The sequence below is a fragment of the Sceloporus occidentalis genome, unplaced genomic scaffold, assembly GCF_023333645.1.
Source record: "Sceloporus occidentalis isolate IW3139 unplaced genomic scaffold, rSceOcc1.0.p SCAF_451, whole genome shotgun sequence".
Taxonomy (NCBI): Eukaryota; Metazoa; Chordata; class Lepidosauria; order Squamata; family Phrynosomatidae; genus Sceloporus; species Sceloporus occidentalis.
In genome coordinates, this window is record NW_028317431.1 from 146260 (window position 1) to 171635 (window position 25376).

The window sequence follows — 25376 nt, forward strand, 5'->3', positions numbered from 1 at the left end:
AGTTCTGCTGTAACTAGACTGGTTGGATTTTCTTTATTTAATTTCTCTTTTACGGCTAGGTTAATATATAAGTTTGTAAGACTTTGTCCTCTTTTTTTTTTAAATATGAATTTGCTTTTATTTAACATCCTCTCATGTAGCATTTAAATGCATTCCATAATGTTGTACTAGAAACTTCTCCATTATCATTTATGGCTAAAAATAAAGTAGACCAGAGTAAGACTCGGAGCAGAGACATAACGAGGAATTATATACATTATGTATAATGTATAGATAAATCAGTGAGCCAGACCCTGTATAATGTATAGATAAATCAGTGACCGGTCCCTGTATAATGTATAGATAAATCAGTGACCGGCCCCTGTATAATGTATAGATAAATCAGTGAGCCGGCCCCTGTATAATGTATAGATAAATCAGTGACCGGCCCCTGTATAATGTATAGTTAAATCAGTGACTGGCCCCTTTATAATGTATAGATAAATCAGTGAGATGCCCTGTATAATGTATAGATAAATCAGTGAGATGCCCTGTATAATGTATAGATAACACAAATTTGACTTCTGTCTAGGGGCGCTTGCAAACCCACGATCCAGAATAACTCATATAAAAAAATAATAAAAAAGGAAAAAGAAAAAATAGTGTGATACAGTAACAAATGTAACTCCGGCACAACGCTTCAATGAATACACTCACAATGTGAATGGATCTTTGGCGCGTGTATCAAAACCACTCCTCGGTATATGTGTTGATTTCTTGGCTCCACGTGTATGTAAGACAAGAGATATCTGATAGGGTGATACCTTTATAATCTGTATGTGTGCTATAAGGTAATGCACTCACATTTAGTTGGAAGATGTCAAGCTCGTCTGGTTTGTTGTCCTGGAGTGGAGCCGGTCTCTTGATGAAGTTCCTGGGGAGGCTTTGTTTGGATTCCACGAGAAGATTTCTTCAAAGATCCAGTGTGGGTGTTGGTAAAGTGCAAGTGCTATATATAAATAGTGTATGTTCAGTAGTTTATGAACTGATAGTGTGTGCCATAAATAGATCAAAGGATACCAGGTTGAATAAATAAATAAATAATTTAATCTGGGACCAAGCCCTTACTAAACCCTTACTAAACCCTTACTAAACCCTTACTAAACCCTGGTCGGCAACTACACCATATAGGTGTTTACAAAGTTGTCCGAACGGGATAAAAAGTAATGTAAATAATATAAAAAATGTAAGTAGAATAAAACAATTTGAAAGACGAAATGAAGTCCAAAGTAAAACAATCCTCAAAGTAAAAACAATCCTCTGGTTGCCGACCAGGGTTTAGTAAGGGCTTGGTCCCAGATTAAATTATTTATTTATTTATTCAACCTGGTATCCTTTGATCTATTTATGGCACACACTATCAGTTCATAAACTACTGAACATACACTATTTATATATAGCACTTGCACTTTACCAACACCCACACTGGATCTTTGAAGAAATCTTCTCGTGGAATCCAAACAAAGCCTCCCCAGGAACTTCATCAAGAGACCGGCTCCACTCCAGGACAACAAACCAGACGAGCTTGACATCTTCCAACTAAATGTGAGTGCATTACCTTATAGCACACATACAGATTATAAAGGTATCACCCTATCAGATATCTCTTGTCTTACATACACGTGGAGCCAAGAAATCAACACATATACCGAGGAGTGGTTTTGATACACGCGCCAAAGATCCATTCACATTGTGAGTGTATTCATTGAAGCGTTGTGCCGGAGTTACATTTGTTACTGTATCACATTATTTTTTCTTTTTCCTTTTTTATTATTTTTTTATATGAGTTATTCTGGATCGTGGGTTTGCAAGCGCCCCTAGACAGAAGTCAAATTTGTGTTCCCTTTTTCTACATTCCGTGGAGAGTGTATATGGGCTGCAGCTAAAAACCCAATCTCAAGAAAGGAAAGTAATTTTTTTCTTTTTTTTTTTCTTTCTTTATTCTCACTTTTTGACACTTGGTTTCACATTTCTCACGTAATGTATAGATAAATCAGTGAGATGCTCTGTATAATGTATAGTTAAATCAGATTTTAGGTGGCAGATTTTAGATCCGTCGTCCGTAAGCAGAGTCCATGGGAGATGATACGAATTCCACGACAAATGCAGAAAAACAAGCGCATCTCTAAGAACTTTACATTTCTGTCTTAAAATCCTAACTCAGCCTAAAACAGCCAATACTCCATACAAACAATTGTAGCGAGTCCGGGGTTCATCAGCTCATAAAATCTCCAATTATTGTCCGTTGTACAGCGCTGCGGAAAATGCCGGCGCTATCAATCATTAAATAATAATGGAGTTTCTTTTATTGCCCCGTTGGAGAAAGTGAAATGCCGGATAGTTTGACTAATAAAACTTCATGTGTAACAGGACGGGTCCGTAAAGCCTGTCCTGCTCCTCTCCGATGGAGAGAACCAACCTGACGTCGGACTTTACTCTTCTCGGCTTCTCCGACCTTGGTTATCATCGCGCTGCTCTCTTCTGCGTCTTCCTGGTCATTTATGTCCTCACTTGGACGGGTAACATCCTTCTGCTGAGTGCAATTAAAGTGTCCCCCCAGCTCCACACTCCCATGTACTATTTTCTGGGAAATCTTTCCTTCGTGGACATTTGTTTTTCCTCGGTTACGCTACCAAAGCTATTAAAGCTCTGTGGGAGGACGGTCATTTCTTTTCTGGGCTGCTTTCTTCAACTCTACTTTTTTGTGTCCTTGGGAATCACGGAGAACTTTCTTCTAGCGGTCATGGCTTTCGACCGATGTCTGGCTATTTGCAAACCCTTAAGATACTCCATACTGATGAGTAAAACCATGCAGAGTGGGCTGGTGGGGGGCTGCTGGCTGCTTGCTGCCCTTCATTCACTGTTACACACATACACAATGTCTCACTTGACTTTCCGTGATGACCGTGATCGAACACTTCTTCTGCGACATGACCTCTCTGATCAAACTCGCCTGTTCTAGCACTTTCATAAATGAGCTGTTGATCTACATCGAAGGTCCGGTCACCAACATGGTCCCTTTTCTCCTCATCCTGGTGTCCTACATCCTCATTGCTCGAGCTATATTCAAACTGAAGACTTCCACCGGCAGAAGTAAAGCCTTCTCCTCGTGCTCGTCCCACCTCACCATGATTTCTCTGTTTTACGGAACAATTATCTTCATTTATTTCCGTCCTCCATCAATCTACTCCCCCACCTAAGATCGCCTTGTGGGTATTGTTTATGCAGTGATAACGCCCATGTTAAATCCTTTTATATACAGCCTGCGCAACCAAGAAGTAAAAAATACTCTGGTAAATACATGTCACAGTATAGCACATCGCTACGCAAAGAAAAATAACCCTTCGGAAATAAAATGTTTCCAGTTGCTGGCTTAGCTATGACTGCACCTATGGTTAAAGGTTCTCTTTATTCAGTGAGTTCAAGGAACACAGAGCATACAGCTCATGCCTGTGTAATATTACATCACATGCATCTCAACAACTTCAGCCGTCATGAGATGGACAGAAAGAGGCTTCCTTCACCAGTCATTGAAATTTCTTAATTGATCTCCAATGTCCCGTCACTGGAATGAATCTAAATACATGGACACCTCCCGTAATGTCTTCTCACTACTAACGTACGCACCTTTCTAGAGGTTTGATGAAATTTGAGGATACCACACAATACCCAGACTGAGGAAATTTCAATCCTCTAGAAACTGTTACTGGAGGGACCATTCACCCAGCAAAGAAATAACGCGGGGAAGATGTCTCAGGCTTCGTTTTTACAGCTGCTACAAAATCTAAAGATAAGGGAACTGTTTCCTGGGAGAAATGCATTACAAAATCTTCACAGGTCTCTACATCCATCTTTAACTGATCTGGAACCAAACTAAAATAACTCTACACCTAAAGTAAAAAACCATGAAGAATAAAGAACCTTCAGCGAAGAGAAAGAAACAAGAAACATACTGGCGCTAGATCAGAGAGGAACCATGTTCACCTCCGGTCTTTCATAAAATTCTGACATTGGATGTGGAAAAAGTGCAGGGTAGGGCTGGCAGCCTAAGGCCTGGGGGGCAAGTCTAGTCAAGTGGCCCGTTGCGCCACCGAATCAGCCCACTATACATGCCCATCTTTTCCTGATTTTCTAACGCATATTGATGTAATGTGATGGGACTGGGAGTAAAAAAAATTATGTTTAATACATTAAAAAACAGCTAATCTTTGTAACAAAATAAAATTTAAATATGGAAAAATTGGACCCTAGGCATTTCCTTGGGCCCCTGCCTCTGTTTTACTTACTCCCGGTAGTTCAGGTATAGATCAAATAAACAACACATGTAAACAGCACGTGCATGTATAGATCAACTGAATAAGAAATACAAACTCTGTATTTGCAGGTATACATAAATAATGTATGCAAACATAGCATAGCAGAATAACACACAAACCCAGCTTTGCAGGTACAGATCAACTGGAAATCACATAACAACTAAGCATTAAAGGTATAGATAAAACCCCCTAAATTACAGGCATAGATCACAGGATGCACACCCCCAAAGCCAGCCCTGGTGTCCACATTGCCCACATAGAACCTGACCAGCACCAAGATAACATTAACAAATTACAGTCCAGAGTGAGCCAACTTTGTCCCCAAACAGCCCAGGGTGAGCCAATTTTGTCCCCAAACAGCCTGCCCTGACACCAGTACAAGATCTGCAACACCGACACCCAAACACACACACCAGTACAAGCTCTGCAACACCGACACCCAAACACACACACCAGGACAGGCTCTGCCACACCGACACCCAGACACACACACACCAGGACAGGCTCTGCCACACTGACACCCAAACACACACACACACACACCATGACAGGCCCTGCCACACAGACAGCGAAACACACAGACATCAGGACAGGCTCTGCCACATCAACATCCAAACACACACCAGGACAGGCTCTGCCACACTGACACCCAAACATACACACACACACACACACACACACACTCACACACACACCAGGACAGGCTCTGCCACACAGACAGCCAAACACACAGACACCAGGACAGGCTCTGCCACACCGATATCCAAACACACACACACACCAGGACATGCTCTGCGACACTGACACCCACATCCAAAATGCTTTCCACAATGGTTTGTTGTTTTTCCCCCTTGTGTATTGATGCCCAGCCAGCCCCCCCCTTTGGTTTTAATGTATTTCCCCCCACACCCTTGTGTATTGCCCCATGTGGATTTGTGCCCCCAGCCAGACACCTTTGTACATTATGCCCCTTGTGTATTGCCCCATGTGGATTTGTGCCCACAGCCAGCCCACTTTGTACATTATGCCCCAACACCCTTGTGTATTGATTTATGTGATGTCCCCAGCCAGCCCCCTCCCTTGTGTATTGATGCCCCCCTTTGCATTGTTAATGACTGACCCATGTAATTTGAACCCAGCCCCCCACCCCCCACCTTTGTGTATTGATTTATGTGGTGCCCCAACCACCCTGTTGTGTACTTATACCCCCTAGCCACCCCCATTTTGCATTTAATTGTTGTACCAATGCAGCCCCCCCTTTTTAATACTTATGTTTTTGCTGCCATCCTTCACTGCTGCTGTGCTCCAACGTGCTCTTCTGTCCAACGTCACGAGGAGCTGTTCCATGTGACTCCGCCCCCTTGAGCGGCCCATCACATTGACGATGTGACGTGCCGCTCAAGGGGGCGGAGTCACACAGGACACTGGGCGGCACTGTGCAGGCACGCTGGCCGCTTAATGATTTTAAAGCGGCCAGCGTGTCTTACGGCCGCTTAATGACTAACCATTGCAGCCGATGTGGCTGTGACTCTTAAAGCGGCCGTAAGACACGCTGGCCGCTTTAAGAGTCACAGCCACATTGGCTGCAATGGCATTTCGGTGTGCCGGCCAGTTCGGCCGGCCTACCGCGGATGGTGCGGGCGTTAAAGACGGCCCTGGTGTGGCCGAATCGGCCCCTTAAATGGGCGGCCGCGCGGCCGTTTAATGTAGTTTAATGTAGATGCCCCTGAAAAAGTGGTTGAAAATCTTTGACCGCCACTTGTTTAATAGGGGGTACTTAAATTAATCTTAAATATATGCTTATGTTGTGAGTTGCAGGCGAGGGTATGAAGGTTTACATTGATCTTGCATATCCTCATCAGTAACATGAAAACTTTACAGTATCAGGTACCCTTGCAAACAACACCCTGATTCCCAAACACTCCACACTGTGCTCCCACCCTCGTCTCCCTCCACGCTTGTCTTGTATGAGTTAAATAACTTTTAAAAAAAGTACTACTGTACAAGAACAACAAAATTACCTAGCCCCCCACCACTGTCTGCCCCTACTTTGGTTAATAGGGGATACTGAAGGCCCCCATTTCTTTTTAAAAACACATATATTTATTTATCTTTTAACTGTAATGTGGAGGGTTAACTTTGTGAGTTACAGACACACATGCTTGCTCAACTTGAACTCATAGTCATCGTTTATAACTTGACATTGTTTATAATTGAAAGTTACGGGCATTCGCATGGCCTTGCAAATAACTCACAGGTTAGTAAATGTATGAGCTGTTTTGTGAGTGCTAGAGGCGAACAGCATGTGAATGAGGAATAGCCTGGCCAGTTGCATTAGTCCTTAACTTGACTTCTTAGTAAATTTGTATCAGTGTTAAACGATTTTTCTGAGTGTTAAAAAAATATATTCATGAATAATAATCATCAGCTGATTTCAACATTTTTTAATAAACGATCAAATAAAACCTGTTGGTGATGATGAATGTAGACTTTTGGATACTATTGTAGTGTTAAAAAAGGTAAATATAAGTGGCGGTGATCGGGCGTGAATCACAACAGTTCGCAATATGCAACGGCACGAGACAAGGTTCCCCTCTTTCCCCTCTGCTGTTCGCTATCTGCCTCGAACCTCTGGCTGCGGTAATCAGAGCACACCCGGACATAACTGGCATCAACATCCACAACCAACAATATAAGCTGAGTCTCTTCGCGGATGATCTATTGCTTACCATTACCAGACCCCTGCTCTCCCTTCCGAACCTCTATGTGACGCTTCAAGAATTTTTACAGTTGTCTGGCTACAAGGTCAATAACTCCAAGTGTGAGGCCTTAGATATTAACCTGGGTGCTCCGACGAAACAATCCCTTGCTACAAGCTTCCCATTCACATGGCGGGACACATGCCTCAAATATCTGGGCGTCAGTATTACTAACGATCCAAAAACGCTGTTCATCTCGAACTATCCGCCGCTATTGGCCATACTACGTCGGGAATTACAACAATGGTCTCGCTATCCCATATCCTGGTTGGGCCGTATATATGCGGTCAAGATGAACACACTATCGCGCCTTCTATTCCTGTTCCGAACTTTACTGATTCCTATTAAGCCGCATGATATTGACTCTCTGCAGAATTGTATCTTTCAATTCATATGGGGTAATAAACGGGCAAGGCTCAATAGAACGACGATGTACTTACCCAAAGAGAAAGGTGAGCTAGCGACTCCAAATCTGCACTTGTACTACCTGTCAGCCAGGATTGCACAACTAGAAGCTCGGTCCTTTCCTAAAGGTACATTACCCTGGGTGGACATTGAACGAAGCTGTATATCCCATCAACAACTCCAATTGGTGCTCTGGCTGAATCATAATAGACTACCTGGTCGAATAATATTGTCCTCTATGCGGACCTCATTCTCGCAAAGGAAACGCTCTAGATATAAGCTCTTGCTTATGGGAAAGACTTCCCAGCTGACCCCCCATACTATAGAATCCGTTGTTCCTGGAGGGAGAAGACCCGAGGAGATTTGATTGGTGGATTGAAGCGGGCCTAGGTTGGTTGGGAGCGCTAGTCTGAAAGGGCAGGGTGCCCTCATTCACGGACCTACAGACACACAAATGCCCAACAATGAAAACTTCCGGTACCTCCAGATCAGACACTTTGTCAATTCTCTGTTGAAGGGTGAGGATGTCTCAACCGTAACACTTTTCGAGACGAGGTTCCAATCCCGAAAGCGCAGTAGGGGGTCCATCTCTTCTCATTATGCACATTTTCTCGTTGTGGTCCCCCGACGTACAGATCTCGTTGGCACGAGGCCTTACAAGAAGAATTTTCGAAAGAACCTTGGGATAAATCGTCTGTTCACACACACCAACTCACCCTCAACACGTTAATCAAGGAAAGGACATATAAAGTTACTGCGCACTGGTACCTCACGCCAATGAGATTACCGCGCACAGCTCAGGGGTATGACACCTGCTGCTTCCGTGGCTGTGGAGAAGTTGGCACTTACCTCCATTCTTGGTGGACATGTACCACTATTAGGCAACTACTATTGTTGCGATGGACATTCAGTCACCCCACTTGTCCTCCCATAACCAGAAACTCGTCCATAGAATCTGTGTGGCTATTAAACAGGAGATGGAAGGGAGCTCCTCATTCTCTTAGTGAGATTCTGTCCAACATCTGGAAAAAGTCACGGCTAAATTACGGGACGGCATGCCTAAATTCGAAGCTATATGGGGTCCCTGGATAGCTGCATTCTCTAACACTGACGGGGTGTTGCCATTGGGATATCTTTAAGATGATTCTCTGCGGCTTCTGCGGATTTCCTCCCCCCCCCTTTTTTTTCTTCCCTGGTGTTGTCCTTTCCCCCCCACAAACTTATTGTAAAAATATATGGCATTTGCACATCACCTTTGATCTATCGGATGTTCATTTACCTTTTATGATCGCTCGCATGCATTCAAGTGAAAGCTTATGGGACGTAATGTATGTGCTTGATTTTGACGATATGTGCTTTTGCCCTACTGTGATGATCTGTCGTTGATGTATCTGTTCATCTGCTTATTATCCAAATGCCAATAAACAGATAAAAAAAAAAAAAAGGTAAATATAAAATTCTAATTTTTAATTTATAAAATTCTAGTTTAAATGCTCACTAAAAACCCGCTTGTTTAGAGAAGTGTACAATCTACCCCCAGCCAGAACCTTGAAGAAACCATCTGTCCTCCCCACCTTTGAAATCTACAGCCACTGATTACGCCACATGCCCTTCGTTACAATCCCATGATCCTCAGTCAAGCAGCCCCTCTCTTTTGGTCGAATTCCACCTCAGCCTCCTACACCGGGGAAGGTATGCGCGACGTGCGTAGACAACCTCTGCTGCTGCCTGCACTTTCGCTGGCGCTCAGTGATAGACGCCCGGTGTAAGTGCCGGCAGCAGCTGAGGTCCGGGCCCCCTGCAGCGCTGCAGGGATCTTTAGTCACATAGCCAGATCTCATTTGAGGTCTGATTATAGGACGACCTCGGTTATAAGACGAGGGGTATTTTTCAGAGCATTTCAAAAAAAACCTTGTCTTATAATCGAGCAAATACGGTATTTGATTTTATAGATATATTGCCCTCCATTATAAATATGTCACGCTGGTCTATCTATAATTTAACTGACACTGTCAGCCAACGCCTGCCCAATAATCGAAACAATAGACAGCTTGGGCCCCTGGGGTACTTCCTATGATGCATTTGCACCAGGAGAAGGATGCCACCATGTGGCTGGGGGACATGTCCAACTGAAAAAATTACTGCAGTTTTTCTGAAGTAATACTGCAGTTTTTTGGACATGAAAAAACTGCAATACTGCACTTTTACTGCAGTTTTACTGCACTTTTTTTTTATATTGCAAACCTACAGTTGTACTTCAATGTACTGCAGCTTTATTGCATTTGTACTTCCGTACAAAAATAACTGCAGTAAAACTGCAGTACAGTGAAGTACAAATGCAGTAAAACTGCAGTAAATGTGCAGTATTGCCGTTTTTTCATGTCCAAAAAACTGCAGTATTACTTCAGAAAAACTGCAGTAATTTTTTCGTAAGGGGCACCATCCTACACACATTAACCAAAAGGAGACTGCACACACAGCAAATAGAGGGAGCAGTGTAAGGATCAAGTCGGTGATTAATGCTGCCTTTAGTCATTGTAGACACTCTGGAGGCAATTTGTGGAATTGCACTTAACACCAAGAAAAGAGTTTTATGCGGTGGCACAAAATCTTCAATCAGAGCAATCCAGAGAGAATTGCCCACCTACCCCCTTATCACCCTTCATTTGCAGAGACATCCATTTAGTGTATCTTAAGACAAGTGGACTTATTAGCCCACGAGAAAATAAATGGAGTCTTTATCTGACACGGATTCTCCAGCATAGAAAACGATGTTAAGTCGCGTAAGCTTTCGGAAGCGTGGAGGTCCGGTCTTCGGATGGAAGCGTGGAGGTCCGGTCTTCAGATGGAAGCGTGGAGGTCCGGTCTTCGGATGGAAGCGTGGAGGTCCGGTCTTCGGATGGAAGCGTGGAGGTCCGGTCTTCGGATGGAAGCGTGGAGGTCCGGTCTTCGGATGGAAGCGTGGAGGTCCTGTCTTCGGATGGAAGCGTGGAGGTCCGGTCTTCGGATGGAAGCGTGGAGGTCCGGTCTTCGGATGGAAGCGTGGAGGTCCGGTCTTCGGATGGAAGCGTAAGAGACCTGAGGCATCCCAAACGTTAACATAGTTTACAAAGACTCGACTGTATTATAAACCAGAAGTGGCATTGCATTAATAATATTCATCATATCTATATGGTTAACCCTAAAATTCACCGTCATGACCATAAATGAAACTTGGATTCACTTGATTAACCCTTTAAGAATTTTATAAACCAATAAAAAGTAATATCAGGGTAAACAGTCCGGATATATGTGGACATTTAATAGCAAAATATTTTCAAGACACTTCTTTTTAGGGTGTTTTTTACCTCCTGGTTGCGCAGGCTGTATAGAAAAGGATTTAGCGTGGGGATCATCACAGCGTAAGTCAGGCTTACGAGACGATCATAGGTGGGCGAGTAGATTGATGAAGGACGGAAATAAACGAAGATAACCGTTCCGTAGAACAGACAGATAACGGTGAGGTGGGACGAGCAGGAGGAGAAGGCTTTACTTCTGCCGGTGGAAGTCTTCAGTTTGAATATAGCTCGAGCAATGAGGACGTAGGACACCAGGATGAGGAGAAAAGGGACCATGTTGGTGACCGGACCTTCAATGTAGATCAACAGCTCATTTATGAAAGTGCTAGAACAGGCGAGTTTGATCAGAGAGGTCATGTCGCAGAAGAAGTGTTCGATCACGGTCATCACGGAAAGTCAAGTGAGACATTGTGTATGTGTGTAACAGTGAATGAAGGGCAGCAAGCAGCCAGCAGCCCCCCACCAGCCCACTCTGCATGGTTTTACTCATCAGTATGGAGTATCTTAAGGGTTTGCAAATAGCCAGACATCGGTCGAAAGCCATGACCGCTAGAAGAAAGTTCTCCGTGATTCCCAAGGACACAAAAAAGTAGAGTTGAAGAAAGCAGCCCAGAAAAGAAATGGCCGTCCTCCCACAGAGGATGCCGTTTAATAGCTTTGGAAGCGTAACCGAGGAAAAACAAATGTCCACGAGGGAAAGATTTCCCAGAAAATAGTACATGGGAGTGTGGAGCTGGGGGGACACTTTAATTGCACTCAGCAGAAGGATGTTACCCGTCCAAGTGAGGACATAAATGACCAGGAAGACGCAGAAGAGAGCAGCGCGATGATAACCAAGGTCGGAGAAGCCGAGAAGAGTAAAGTCCGACGTCAGGTTGGTTCTCTCCATCGGAGAGGAGCAGGACAGGCTTTATGGATGCGTCCTGTTACACATTAAGTTTTATTAGTTAAGCGGCCACAGCCCTGCATACAATCCTACTGATACCCGAGGCGGCCCGGTGAAACCCTAAAAACATTCCGGGGCGCTGGGGTTTCTGCATCAAACTATCCGGCATTTCACTTTCTCCAACGGGGCAATAAAAGAAACTCCATTATTATTTAATGATTGATAGCGCCGGCATTTTCCGCAGCGCTGTACAACGGACAATAATTGGAGATTTTATGAGCTGATGAACCCCGGACTCGCTACAATTGTTTGTATGGAGTATTGGCTGTTTTAGGCTGAGTTAGGATTTTAAGACAGAAATGTAAAGTTCTTAGAGATGCGCTTGTTTTTCTGCATTTGTCATGGAATTCGTATCATCTCCCATGGACTCTGCTTACGGACGACGGATCTAAAATCTGCCACCTAAAATCTGATTTAACTATACATTATACAGAGCATCTCACTGATTTATCTATACATTATACAGGGCATCTCACTGCTTTATCTATACATTATACAGGGCGTCTCACTGATTTAACTATAGATTATACAGGGCATCTCACTGATTTAAATATACATTATACAGGGCGTCTCACTGATTTAACTATACATTATACAGGGCATCTCACTGATTTAACTATATATTATACAGGGGCATCTCAGTGATTTTATACATTATACAGGGGCCAGTCACTGATTTAACTATACATTATACAGGGGCCAGCTCACTGATTTATCTATACATTATACAGGTGCCGGTCACTGATTTAACTATACATTATACAGGGGCCAGTCACTGATTTAACTATACATTATACAGGGGCCGGTCACTGATTTATCTATACATTATACAGGGGCCGGCTCACTGATTTATCTATACATTATACAGGGGCCAGTCACTGATTTATCTATACATTATACAGGGGCCGGTCACTGATTTATCTATACATTATACAGGGGCCGGCTCGCTTATTTATCTATACATTATACAGGGGCCGGCTCACTGATTTATCTATACATTATACATAATGTATATATGTCTCTGCTCCGAGTCTTACTCTGGTCTCAGAATTACGTGTTTCCCTCTCTGCCATTCTTTGTCTCTTTATGGATATCGAGGGGAATTAAGAAATTATCTTTGTCTCCCAGGAGTAGCCGTGAGATTATTATTCCTCAGTATGTCAGGATTTCTAATAACGCGGCGGTGAGAGGGTTCATGCAATAATAAAGGAGAGGTTTGATGACATCTTCATTGTGATTATCTTGGCTTTTTTTGTGCTGTTGGGTAATAGATGGTCAATGCGGAAATAATGGTTGGTGATGTAATGGCTGATGTAAAGTTGCATAAGCTTTTGGGACAAAGTTGATGATGTAAAGTTGCATAAGCTTTTGGGACCTCAGAGGCAAGAAGGGCTGGCACCTTCTGGCCCAGGGGGCAATTAAGGCAAAGTGGCCACTTGACCCCCCCAAACTGTAACTAACATATACACTGGCACACATATTCACATTCTCTCACACTGACACCCACCTACACGAACTAACAGACACATGTTACACACACATACTTCTACTAGCAAACACACTCATGCTAATACACACTTACACACGCACACGCATGCTTATACACACCCTTACACACACATAGACATACATACATTTATACTTGCTGCCTACCTAGCTCCTTTGTCCTCTCTCTCATTCTTTCCTTAACTTCCTTACCCTCTTTCTTAATTTTCTTCGTTAATATAATCACTATTGAGGGCTAGACTCATTCGGATTCGTACAAATTGCTAATTTACAGAATTATGCTAAAGTTGGCGGTTCGTACAAAGCCCAAAACTAAGGCCAGACTGCCCATGAAACACATGGAAATGAAGTAAAAAGCTCTGAATTTTCATCCAAAATCTGTGGGTCTACATTCACTTAGACTCTCTCACTCTCTCTTTCTTTTATACTTCCATTCTCCAACATTCTCTCTCTCTCATGCTCTCAAAATGTTTCCCTACCTTCTCTGCTGACCACTTCTTCTTCATCTTCTCCCTCCTCTTCTCTATTCTATCTTCAATCCTTAATCTGCTTTCTTCTTTCTTTGTCTGCATCTCCGAGGACGTAACAGGACAGCACTTCCACCAAAATGGCGACGTTGCGGTGAAGTCCTCCCCGATCCTCCATACTGCATTACTCTTATCATTATATATTGAGGCAGACAATGATAGTGGTACAGCATTACTCCCATCGTTATATAGCAAGCCAGACACTGATGATGATACAGCATTATTATTATTATTACCTTTTATTTATTAAGCACCAACAAATTAAATAGGGCAGGAAACACCTACATAACAAATATACATTAATACATATAGACACATCAGGAGATGAGAACCCTGCCTGTGAGCTTACCATCTAGCCTTATGGTACGTAATGCATGTTCCTGGCAGGACTGGAGGGGTTACAATCTAAGGGAGTAGTACAGGGAAACTGAAACAAAAAGGGATTAGTAACTCTCTTGTATCTGTAATTAGGGCTAAGTGGTTTCAGGGCGCAAACGAGGATGTAGAAATAAAATGAACAGAGGGAAGGGTAGATTGGTTCGTTTCATATGGTGGTCACCAGAGGTCTTGTGATGTTTCAGGAAAGCTACAAAAGGGGAAAGAGAGAGAAGACAGTTTTAGGTTAGAAAAGGTGGCAAGGTTATGGCTGTAGGATGCCAGAGGGAATCAAGATGAAGGAATGTTTTTTCCGAAGGTAAACAACATTTGGCAAAATTTTGGCTACATTTTTTTTTGGCATATTTGGTACATTTACAGGAAAAACATGCATAAGAATAAAAAATATGAATTGGTAAACTTGCTTGCAAATCTGACAAAGTCCAAATGTGGTTAAGTACCTTTTTGATTCGTGCCTCTTTTAGTCCTTGGTTTTAGATGTTGGTCTGCAGAGGGCTTTATTATTATTGTTATTTACTGTTTTATATATTCTCATCAATAAATAGTAAGCCAAACCCTGAGGATGGTATCTTTACGTACTGAGCCTGATGGTGGTACAGTATAACCTCCATCAATATATACTGAGACTGGTACATCACAACTCCCTTCATTATATAGTGAGCCAGACACAAATGGTGGTGCAGCATGCCTGCTATCATTACACAGTGATCCAGACACAGATGGTGGTACAGCATGACTCCTATCATTATATAGTGAGCGAGACATTGATGGTGGTACAACATGACTCCCATAACTATATACTGAGTCAGATATTGACGGTGGTACAGCATAAATCACATCACTATATACTGAGCCAGTGATTAAAAGTGGTACAGCATAACTCCTATCACTATATAGTGTGTCAGGTACTGATTTACATTGCACTGTGTTCAATAAAGACAAGGAAGAGTATGGTTTCTGTCTATTGTTGTTACTTAGTTGAAAATTATTGTTACTATTATACTTTATTTATTCATCTGTACAAAGATGAAAATGTTACAGACAACGACAAGTACAATACAGCAATTGACGTACAGATACAGGAGGAATGAAGGGCCCTGTTCCCGCAGAAACCTACAATCTTGGTGGATAAGGGGTGAGAAACAGGAGGTGAGGACTGCGTGGTAGTGAATGATGTTAGTGTGGGGCGAGATAAGGGTTTTAAGTGGGTGAGAGGTTTGATGTTTATGTCAGTTGTAGGCTTCCCTGAAGAGAAAAGTGTTAGGGAGCGTTTGAAGGAGGGTAGAGAGTTGGTGAGAGTCGGACAGCGCAGGGAAGAGAGTTCCAGAGGGTCGGCGCTGCGCGAGAGAAGTCCTGTATAAGTGATGAGTGAAGATGCGAGGAGCAGGTCGTTGTTGGATTTTAGAGGGCGAGCTGGAGTATATTTGCTGATGAGGGAGGATAGGTAGAGGGGAGCGATAGGATAGAGTTAGTATTTTGAATTTAATTCTGTGATGGATGGGGAGCCAGTGGAGGGACTGACAGAGAGGTGCGGCAGATGCAGAGCGACGGGTGAGATTAGTCTGGCGGAGGCATTGAGGACAGACTGGAGGGGGGATAGTCGGGAGAGAGGGAGGCCGGTAAGTAGGTTGTTGCAGTAGTCTAGACGGGAGATTACGAGGGAGTGGATTAGTTGTTTTGCGGTGCTGGCAGTCAGGGATGGACGGACTTTGGAAATGTTGCGCAGTTGGTTGTGGCAGGATTTAGAGAGTGATTTGATGTGAGGGATAAAAGATAGGTTGGAGTCTAGGGTCACTCCGAGGCAGCGGACTTGTGGTGAAGGAGAGATAGTGGCACCGTCGACAGTGATACAAAGGTCAGAGAGGGGAATAGATTAAGAGGGAGGGATTAGAAGGGGCTCAGTTTTAGACATATTTATCTTGAGGTGGTGTGTCAGCTATTTTATCCCTAACAGGTGAGAGGCCATTGTTTCTAGCGGATAGAAGGTTGTTCGTGACTTTGGTGAGAGCCGTTTCAGTCGAGTGCTGTGGGCAGAACCCGGATTGCAGGGGGTCGAGCAGGGAGTTTGAGGACAGAAAGTGGGTTAGACCATCGTAGATGGAAGTAGTGATACGGGGTGGTAGTTAGCAGGGGAATTTGGATCAAGGCAGGGTTTCTTGAGGATGGGAGTGACCTGAGCATGTTTGAATGGGAATATACCAGTAGAGAGTGAGGAGTTGAAGATGTGAGTGAGGGCAGGAGTAAGGCTAGAGGAGAGTGGTGGCATTAGGTATGACGGGATGGGGGCGAGAGGGCATGTAGTGAGCTGTGAGGAAGACAGTATAGAGAGAATTGGAGAGAGACAGACAAGTATCTGCAGGTAATGCTTTTCCCTGCAACTCTATATCAATGCTATATGTTATTTCTGTATATCGTATTGATTTATTATTATTTAATTGCTGATGGATATGGTATAACTGCTGCTCCTGAATGTGTTTTTGTGTCATTTTGATGAATCCCATATTAAACCCCAGCACCGACTACACAGCGATGGAGTAATTCTTCTTTATTGTCAACACTTTCTAATTTAGCAAAACAACATCTCTCTGCGGATTAAAAAAAATGTGTTTATACAAACTGTACAACCTTTGTTAATTAAACCCAAAGCGGGGCAAATAATTAAGAAAGAGATGAGTCCCGTTAAGAATTCTCTGGAGTAATCTATTGCCGTCAGGATCCTCCCACGGGGTTCTGGGCAAAGAATCAGACAATTCAATGATTTCATTAAAAATGTTCAAATGAAAAGTATACATTAAAAGGGCTTCATTAATTACCTAATATTTTAGATTCTTATCGCTTATTACAGGAAGCTGCTCAGTTGATCATCTCGTTAAATTGGACCAAAACTGAAATCCTAATAAAGAAACCTGTAATTAATCAGATAAGAGTCCCACCTGATCTGCTCATTTTCTTTGGTTCTTATATGGTTCTTGGTCTTGTCTTTAGGTTTAAATTCCCTCACTGGATTAGCCTCTACCACTTCTGTTAGGAGGATGATCCACTTATCAACCACCCTCTCAGTAAATCGGCTACATTGTAATGGATCTCGGTACTCCCAGTGGGTATATCCGTTAAACTCGGCTTCCTCGCTACTCCGACCGCTGAATCTCACGCTTTTTATCGGCCGCTACCACCTTCCCCCAAGGAACATCCACTGAGACTAGATGCCTGAGGGTAAAATCATGAACTCAGTTAAATGGGGTATTTAAACAGTATGGGGGGGGTAATTTAGCAACAGCATCAGGTCCTCCTTCGCACGCGGCTTAGTATTTGCACTCGGCCTACCTCAGCCCAGTAGCGGGTCGCTATTGTAGTCTGCGGGGAAGATGGTAAACACGGCGGTTCCCTGACTTCTGGCTGAAACCTGCTGGATATCAGATCCAGGGGCAAATACTGGCCATAGAGGTCTCTGTCCTGTAAGTCCTGACCCGATGGAGAGTAACATAAACCCCCTCCCAAAACGCAGGAACCCCAGATCTGTGTCCGAGCTCCGCAGTCTTTAGGGTCTCTGGTTCTTGGGGAAACGCGGCACTAACGAAAGGCTCATTAAGTCTTTATCTCCAGAGTAACATCCAGGGATCAGAGGCATATGGAAGACAGTCCTCGGGGTCTAATCAACTCCTAATAAAACGAGTGATCGCGTCACCCAAGCTGACATCGCAGGCATCGCATCATTGCTTTTATTATTTGCAGGAAAGCAGATACAGATTTCGTTATCATGGGTCCCAGCACTGCGGCTGGAGTATACAATGCTTACACGTTTGGGTCTATTCACTAAGATTCCCCGGGTTCACCCCAGAGCCCATAATCAGAGTCCTCGAAGCCTTGCGTGTCTTGTCTCTGTTTCATTATATGACGTGTTACTCCATCTCCGGAAGGATCGAGACATTCCGGTGAGAGAATTATCAGGAAGGGATCTCAAGATGTCCGGCTTTAGAGAGAGAAGAGAGGGAAGGGGATGAAGGCTTTTAAACAGAATAGGAAGGGAGCACACGAGCTCCTCGACAAAGCGGCAGAAGGGTAGATTAGAAGGCCAGAAAGGCCATTATTTGTCGGCAACATCTGGGTTTCTCTGTTTTCTGTGTTTCTCGTAACTGATCAGCAGCTGGTGGTGCTGAGACTGGAATTCCCACCGCAACGTTATTCGTAGTCACAGGAAAAACTATGTGACCCTTCGGGAATTACCCCGATTTCTGCACATATCGGTCACTAAATGATGAGATCTAATAACGTACAAACCATTCTATGTTTTCATATCTTTATCGAACACGCCGTGTAAACATTCACAGTGCGGGGTGGAAAAATAATGTTAACCCTTAATTTTAATATCTGGTTGACCCTCATTTGATAGCAATAACCTCAACCAAACGTGGTTTGCGGATCAGATCTGCAGAGTTATGAGGAGGAGGAATTCTGGACGATTCCTCTTTACAGAACCGTTTCAGGTCTGACATATTCTCGGGATGTCTGCTACGAATCTGTTAGGACCTGCCTGGTCCGTGGGGTTTGCAGATGGGCCGTGTGATACCCACAGAGAGTGGAAGATGATGCCGCACACAGTAAGACAAACAGGCAATGGAGAAACAGGTGGTAATCCAAGGAGGTCGGTATCAACTGGGGGCCATAGCCGGACAGACTAGGCTAGCTGGAGCATGATTTAAAGAAGCCAAGGTCAGTAGCCGGAAGGTCACTGTAGCTGAGCGGTCACAGGAACTAGGCAGACTGGAGTGTGGTCTCAACAAACTGAGGTCAGAAACTGATAAAAAGAGCTAGGAGAAAAAGGGCAAGAACAGGACAGCTGCAGCACAGAAGTGAACAACAACTAAGCAACAAATAGACATGAGACCAGCCCCGGAGCAAGAAATAGGTGTAGGGGCACCATGACCGGGGAAGGAACGAGGAGCACCCCATGACCTAACAAGGGGTTAAAATATTGGTTAGATACATACATCCTCTGTGACTGCTTGGCCCCTGTGTGAACTTTTGCCCCCACACTCTGAATGTTCAGGAACAGGAAGAAGGGGAGGGCACTGGGTGTCATCAACTAAATAAATTTGGGAACCTGCTCACAGATGAGCTTGTAGGTTTTTTAAGTAGGCGAAATTCCCACCCTCCCTTCCCTCTTTTTCTTTTGTTATATCGTCTTGTGTGGCGGTTGGTGTTTATATTTTGGTCATTGTTAATATGTGGTTGGCTGGTTCGGTGCTTGAGACAACTATCTAAGGTATGGTTGTACTCGTGGTGCCCATGCCTCAGGGCGGAAGTGCAGAACACTCCCTGGGCGCCTTGCTCAGGTGATACGTTGGGTGACGTGTGGTTGCTGGGCTTTGGACGCCGGCAGCCTCTACAGGTGACGTGGTTTGTTACGCCCTTACCAGCCCTATAGATATACGGTGTTATATGGTTGGCTTGTAGCCAAGAATTTGTGGTTTATAACGTTTAAGAAATATGATAATGAGTGTCACGGTTGGGGATAATACCGGGATTTTGACCGTGGCCAAATTTATCCAAAATCGAACAATAAAGCAATTTTAATTACATACATTGTCTATGTGTCTTATTTGGGGAATGGGGCCGAAGTTGACGATACTAAGGTCATGTGTGTCAGTGAATTGGGTCTCGGAGCCTTTAAGAAATGCTCTACTCAGGCAAGCTTGTACCCTCCATCAAACAAATGATAAAGAAACTGTCGAGTAGGGGACACCCGCCTGCCCCGGATAAAGACAGCCGCCTGGAAGCTACCTGATGCCGTCAGATGGCTACTGTCCTCAATGGGAGAACCGGCGCGCTGCAGAATCGCTGTCTTGAGGTCATGCCACAAAAGGTTGGAAGTGCACTTGCTTCTGTTGAAACCGTTGTGTTGTGGGTTTACTTTACTGCGATTTGGGTCGTTGTCCCATTGCATCATCTCTGATGGTTTTATGGTGTTAAGATGTTAAAATCCAAACCACGATGCCCCCCACCATACTATTGCTGTGGTTTTGATGTTTGTGAGCTCTGCCTTTTTTCCTCACACATAGTGTTGTGTTCCTTCCAAAAAACTAAAGTTTGGTTCAATCTGTCCACAGAATATTACGCCGGTAGCAGCGTGGAACATCCGGGTGCTCTTCTGCAGGCTTCAGTAAGTGTAGTAATGGTTTTGTTGGACAGCGGTGGCTTCCTCAATGGTATCCTACTGCAAACACCATTCTTGTTCACAGCTTTATGTATGGTAAGCTTGTTAGAGGTGTCAGCACATACTGACACACACACTGATTCACACACACACTGATTCACACACACACACTCATTCAGAACCCTCTCACTCACTCCTTATTATTTACGTGTCCCAAGCCTTCTTTCTAACTGTGCGAGCAGCCTCGCAATGTAACATGATGTTCCCGTCTCCTCAAGTGTGCAAAGAATTTTGGACCGGCCCGGGCGCCTTCCCCTGCTTTTAGAGAGACTTTTGTAACCCTTTTACAGCTTTATGCAAGTCACCAATTCTTAATTGAGATATCTTTTGTTTACGTCATGGTTCACATTAGGCAATGATTCTTGTAATCTTTATGAGTGTTTTTAATACGCTGGGGCGGCTCTGACCAACACCTCCATTCTTGTCTCTATGATTGGACTCCAGGTTAACCAACTCTTGACCCAAATTCTTTTTTGGAGAGGTTGTTAACCTAGGGCTTCAATACTTTACCTACCCTGTAAATATGTACATGGTGTGCCCAATAAAGACAAGGAAGAGTATCGTTTTTGCGAAGCCTGCTGTCTATTGTTAAAGATCTCACCATATTTAATGACCGAAATCTGCAGAAATCCAGGTAATTCCAAAAGTTCACATACGTTATATCAATGCTCTATGTTATTGTATGTATATTGTATTTGTTTTATTATTGAATTGCTGATGGGTATGGTATAACCATGGGTGTCCGCAGTAAAGAATTTCTCTTGGGGGTATCTTCCTTATTTTTGGTGCCCTACACCACCTTACTTATACAGTGGTGCTTGACTTTTTAACGGGTTCTGTGAACACCTGTGGTCAAGGGCAAGGAGGGACGGGGCGGCAATTGTCCTCAGAGCTGCTCTGGTTTGATGATTTGAAAACTTTATTTGTTTTACCTGCAATTCCACATACAGCCTGAAAGGGTTTCTAGAGTACTGGGGACTCTAGGTGGGGTTTCCCCAATGTCTGGATCCATTGTGTGCTCAATTTATCGGTTTTCTTTTTTTGTTGTTGTTTCATGCAGTCCCATTTTGTGAACATGTTGGACAGACCTGGACAGTGCACAATGAGTGAACCATCTGCCATGTTTGTTTTGGGCTGCTTTGTTACAGGGTAACTTGACCGGACTTACTCCAGGTGCTGAAGTTGGCCGGTCCTCTCCTGCCATGACTGCAGACCATGCCCTGGCTGTTTAGCTTTATTATCTGGCATTAATATTCATGATGCACCTTCTCCATTCCCTCCATATGAGCGGCCAGGCAAACACATCCCTGGTGAGCGAATTCATCCTGTTGGGTCTCTCTCAGAATCCAGATCTCCACCTACCGCTGTTCTGTCTTTTCACCGGGCTCTATATTGTGACCCTCGGCGGTAATCTGCTCATTGTTACTCTGATCCGTACAGACCCGAGACTTCATAAGCCCATGTATTTCTTTCTAGAAAACTTGTCCTTTTTAGACTTTTTGTTAATATCCGTCACTGTCCCCAAAATGCTGGACAATCTGGTAAAAAACAAACAGTCAATTTCCTTCACCGGCTGCATCAGCCAAATTCACTTTTATCAAGTGTTTATGGTGGCCGAGTGTTTCATCCTGGCCATAATGGCTTATGACCGCTATCTGGCTATTTGCCAGCCATTAAGGTATCCCCTCGTGATGACCAGGTACGTGTTGGACTTGCTGGTGGCTTCCTGCTGGATTATCGGCCTGGCTTATTCTTTTGCAAAAACCACCTTAATGCTAAATGTAGTCTTTTGTGGACCCAACGTGCTCAAAAGCTTCTTCTGCGATGCTCCCCCACTATTTGAACTTGCCTGCTCAGACACATCCGACCTGGACCTCTTCCAGTTTACGGCTGGACTGTTTGTCGGACCTTTCCCCGCCATGACGGTTGTGGTTTCCTACATCCCCATCATTTACGCTATAATTAGAATAAAGTCTGCACAAGGGCGGACTAAAACCTTCTCCACATGCGCTTCTCACTTGGTTGTGGTTGCCCTTTTTTATGGGTCGGGGATATTCAGCTACGTCATCCGGCCGAGGATAAGCCAGCAGAACCAGATGGACCTTGTTGTTACGGTCACATACGCGGTCATAGCGCCCATGCTAAACCCTTTTATCTACAGCCTTCGGAACAAGGAAATGCTTTGTGCCCTAAAGAGGTTATTCAGACAAAAGAATGTTTAATATTTTGTATATTTTATAACATTATTCCAGAGATTGTTGTCTTGTTAGCAGAGCATGTGAGAAGTTGGATAAGTGAAGGAGGGACTTCATATATTATGTTACTTACAGGTTAATTTTTATTCCTCGAATCAGATTAAAAGTATGTTTTCAAAAATATCGCTCTGTTTTCTTTATTAAACCAGTTTGTAGTTTTTGCCCCATAATATAATGTTTTCAGGCAGCCGCATATCAGCCATTTGTCCATTGAATCCTCACTCTGTTATCTGAGCCCCGATCTACTAAACAAACACTAGACATCTCCAAATGGGCAAAAAAACATTCAAACAAATTGTTCGGTTCATTTTTGGCCAATTTGTTTTCGGGCAATGACTTTGGGCGAAAATTCTGGGACATTTTTAATTTAGGGATGAAATTTGTTGCCCGGTGCCCACATTCATTCTCACTCACTCGCTCTCTCACACTCTCGTTCACTCTCTCACGTTCTCTAAATGTTTCCCCAACTTCTCTGCCAACCACTTCTGCTTCTCCACAGATAACAAAAGCTTCAAACTTTTTCCAATAGTTTTTATTAGGAAGTCAAAAATGTGCATTTACAAGGAATGAAAGCCTGCACTCTTTAAACGCATTTCTTTTGTGAGTTTCCGGTGCCGTTCATCACCACTGCCTGACCTTGTGTAGTTTGATGAGGGGGACTTGGTACAAACTATGTAATATCTGAGGTCTATCCCCTCCACAACCAATCCTCTGACACTGTCACAATATATATGGGGTCCCCAGTCCCCGATACCCCAGGTGAGGTCTGACCAGAACCACCTGTCTCTTCTGCCACTAATGCCCCTTTGCTGCATTGCCTGTTTACATTTAGAGCTTTGGAAAGACGTAGTCGCTAATTCTGGCAGGGATCACATAGGTGATCCATAGGATCCATGTTGTACAGAATGTCCCTATAGAGATGTCATCGGTTAGATCTGTCAGAAATAAATGAAAACTCGCTACTTCAGAAGCTACAGTTTAATATTATGATTTATTGTTTCATATAGCGCCATCATATTCTGTAGCGCTATTGTTATCATATTCTGTAACTATTGTGTTCACTGACATAACATCTCCCTTAATGATATCATCCCTTTAATAGTCACATTCTTTGTTACATCATACACGTACCCCAAAATGGCTGTTCTTGCCCCCATATACAGCTTTTACTCCTCTGGGTGACACCAATCAGCATAGCGCAGGGGCATTTGCAAAACGTGGCAATGCTTTAAGGGGTATTTCAGCCTGGGGGCAACTGGAAACAAAGAGAAGGAAGTTAACTTAGGAGACCTTAGATAAATTGGGTAGATAGGGGTAGAGTTAAAACATATATATTCTGGAGCTTTTTTTTTAATATCACCCTTTATAAGTAGTCACTGGGTGGTAACATGTAACGAAAAAAAACTGAAATACAAAAATAATAGTGCAGTATGTCTGTATATAGAAATAGAAAGTATATATATATATCCTACAGAGTGCGGACTCACAATTTAAACGGAGCCTTTAAAAAAAGGGCTGCTGAAAATCACACGACGGTGCCCTTAAGGCGGCATTCACCTAAACGTCTCTCTGTGGTTTTTTCCTCCCCTGCTCCGAGCCATAAAATGACCTGGCTCTGAGTTGTGGCTCGTGCCTAATATAGGGGAGGCAGACCCTTCTTTGAAGCAGGTAGAAGCTGCAGCCCACCAAATGTTTGGAAATCCCAGGATGCAGTAAAATCACATTTATTTTGTAAACTTCTGTTAAAATCAACCCAACAAAGTATACAAAGAATAAAATAGTGTGTACTTTAAAAGTCCTGGTAGTCCTGGGGTAGAGTTACATCCTAGAGACACTTATAGAATGGTCCTGCGGTGCAGAAATGGCTCATTTGGAACAATGAGGGAAATAATTCCACACAAAGGAATATAAATAGAACACTGCAAAAGGCATCTAGGGCAGCAAAAGGCATCTAGAACACAGTAAAAGCACACATGGAACACAGTGAAGCACACAGAGAACACAGCATAACACATCTAGAACACAGCATAGCACATCTAGAACACAGCATAACACATCTAGAACACAGCATAACACATCTAGAACACAGGATAGCACATCTAGAACACAGCATAACACATCTAGAACACAGTAAAAGCAAGGAACGTCGCCCTACACCCCTCTTAGCACGGGGAGACCACTGGCAAGTAACACTCCCTGGACTACTGCCCCGGGACACCTGCCCCAGCTCCAAGCGAGGTCTCCCCTCAGAGTCTATCCCTGCCATTAGCCGGGATCCAGGACACGTTACCGGCAGTACAACGGGCTTCAGCAACACGTTCAATATTGCGTTTAACCCTTTCACAATTTTCTTCCGCTCACTTTGGTCTCCATTCCTACCCCCAACAGGGACAAAATCCAGCATCATCCCCTCCTGTGAGAGGAGAGTATTAGGAGCGGGAGAACTGCATTTGTGCATAACATTTCCTTAATACACCTTTAGTACCAACACCCTCAGTCTTGTCCCGGCACCGCACCATGCGCCAAGGGAGCCCACCACAAAGGAAATCTAAAACGCTCCGTATCCAGGAATGTGCACCATATGGATTTTTATTGCAGGATAAAATTTAGATAATATAAAAGGAAAATTTAGTTACAGGAAAATCTACATTTCATTCTTTTACCAGAATATGTCA

General features: G+C 43.6%; 2 pseudogenes; one reads left to right on the plus strand and one right to left on the minus strand.

Moving 5' to 3' along the window:
- Window positions 1–2443: 2443 nt before the first annotated feature.
- On the plus strand, window positions 2444–3416 carry LOC149271898 (olfactory receptor 1f45-like; annotated as a pseudogene).
- A 7402-nt stretch (window positions 3417–10818) lies between these two features.
- Window positions 10819–11746, minus strand: LOC149271899 (olfactory receptor 1f45-like; annotated as a pseudogene).
- Window positions 11747–25376: the final 13630 nt, after the last annotated feature.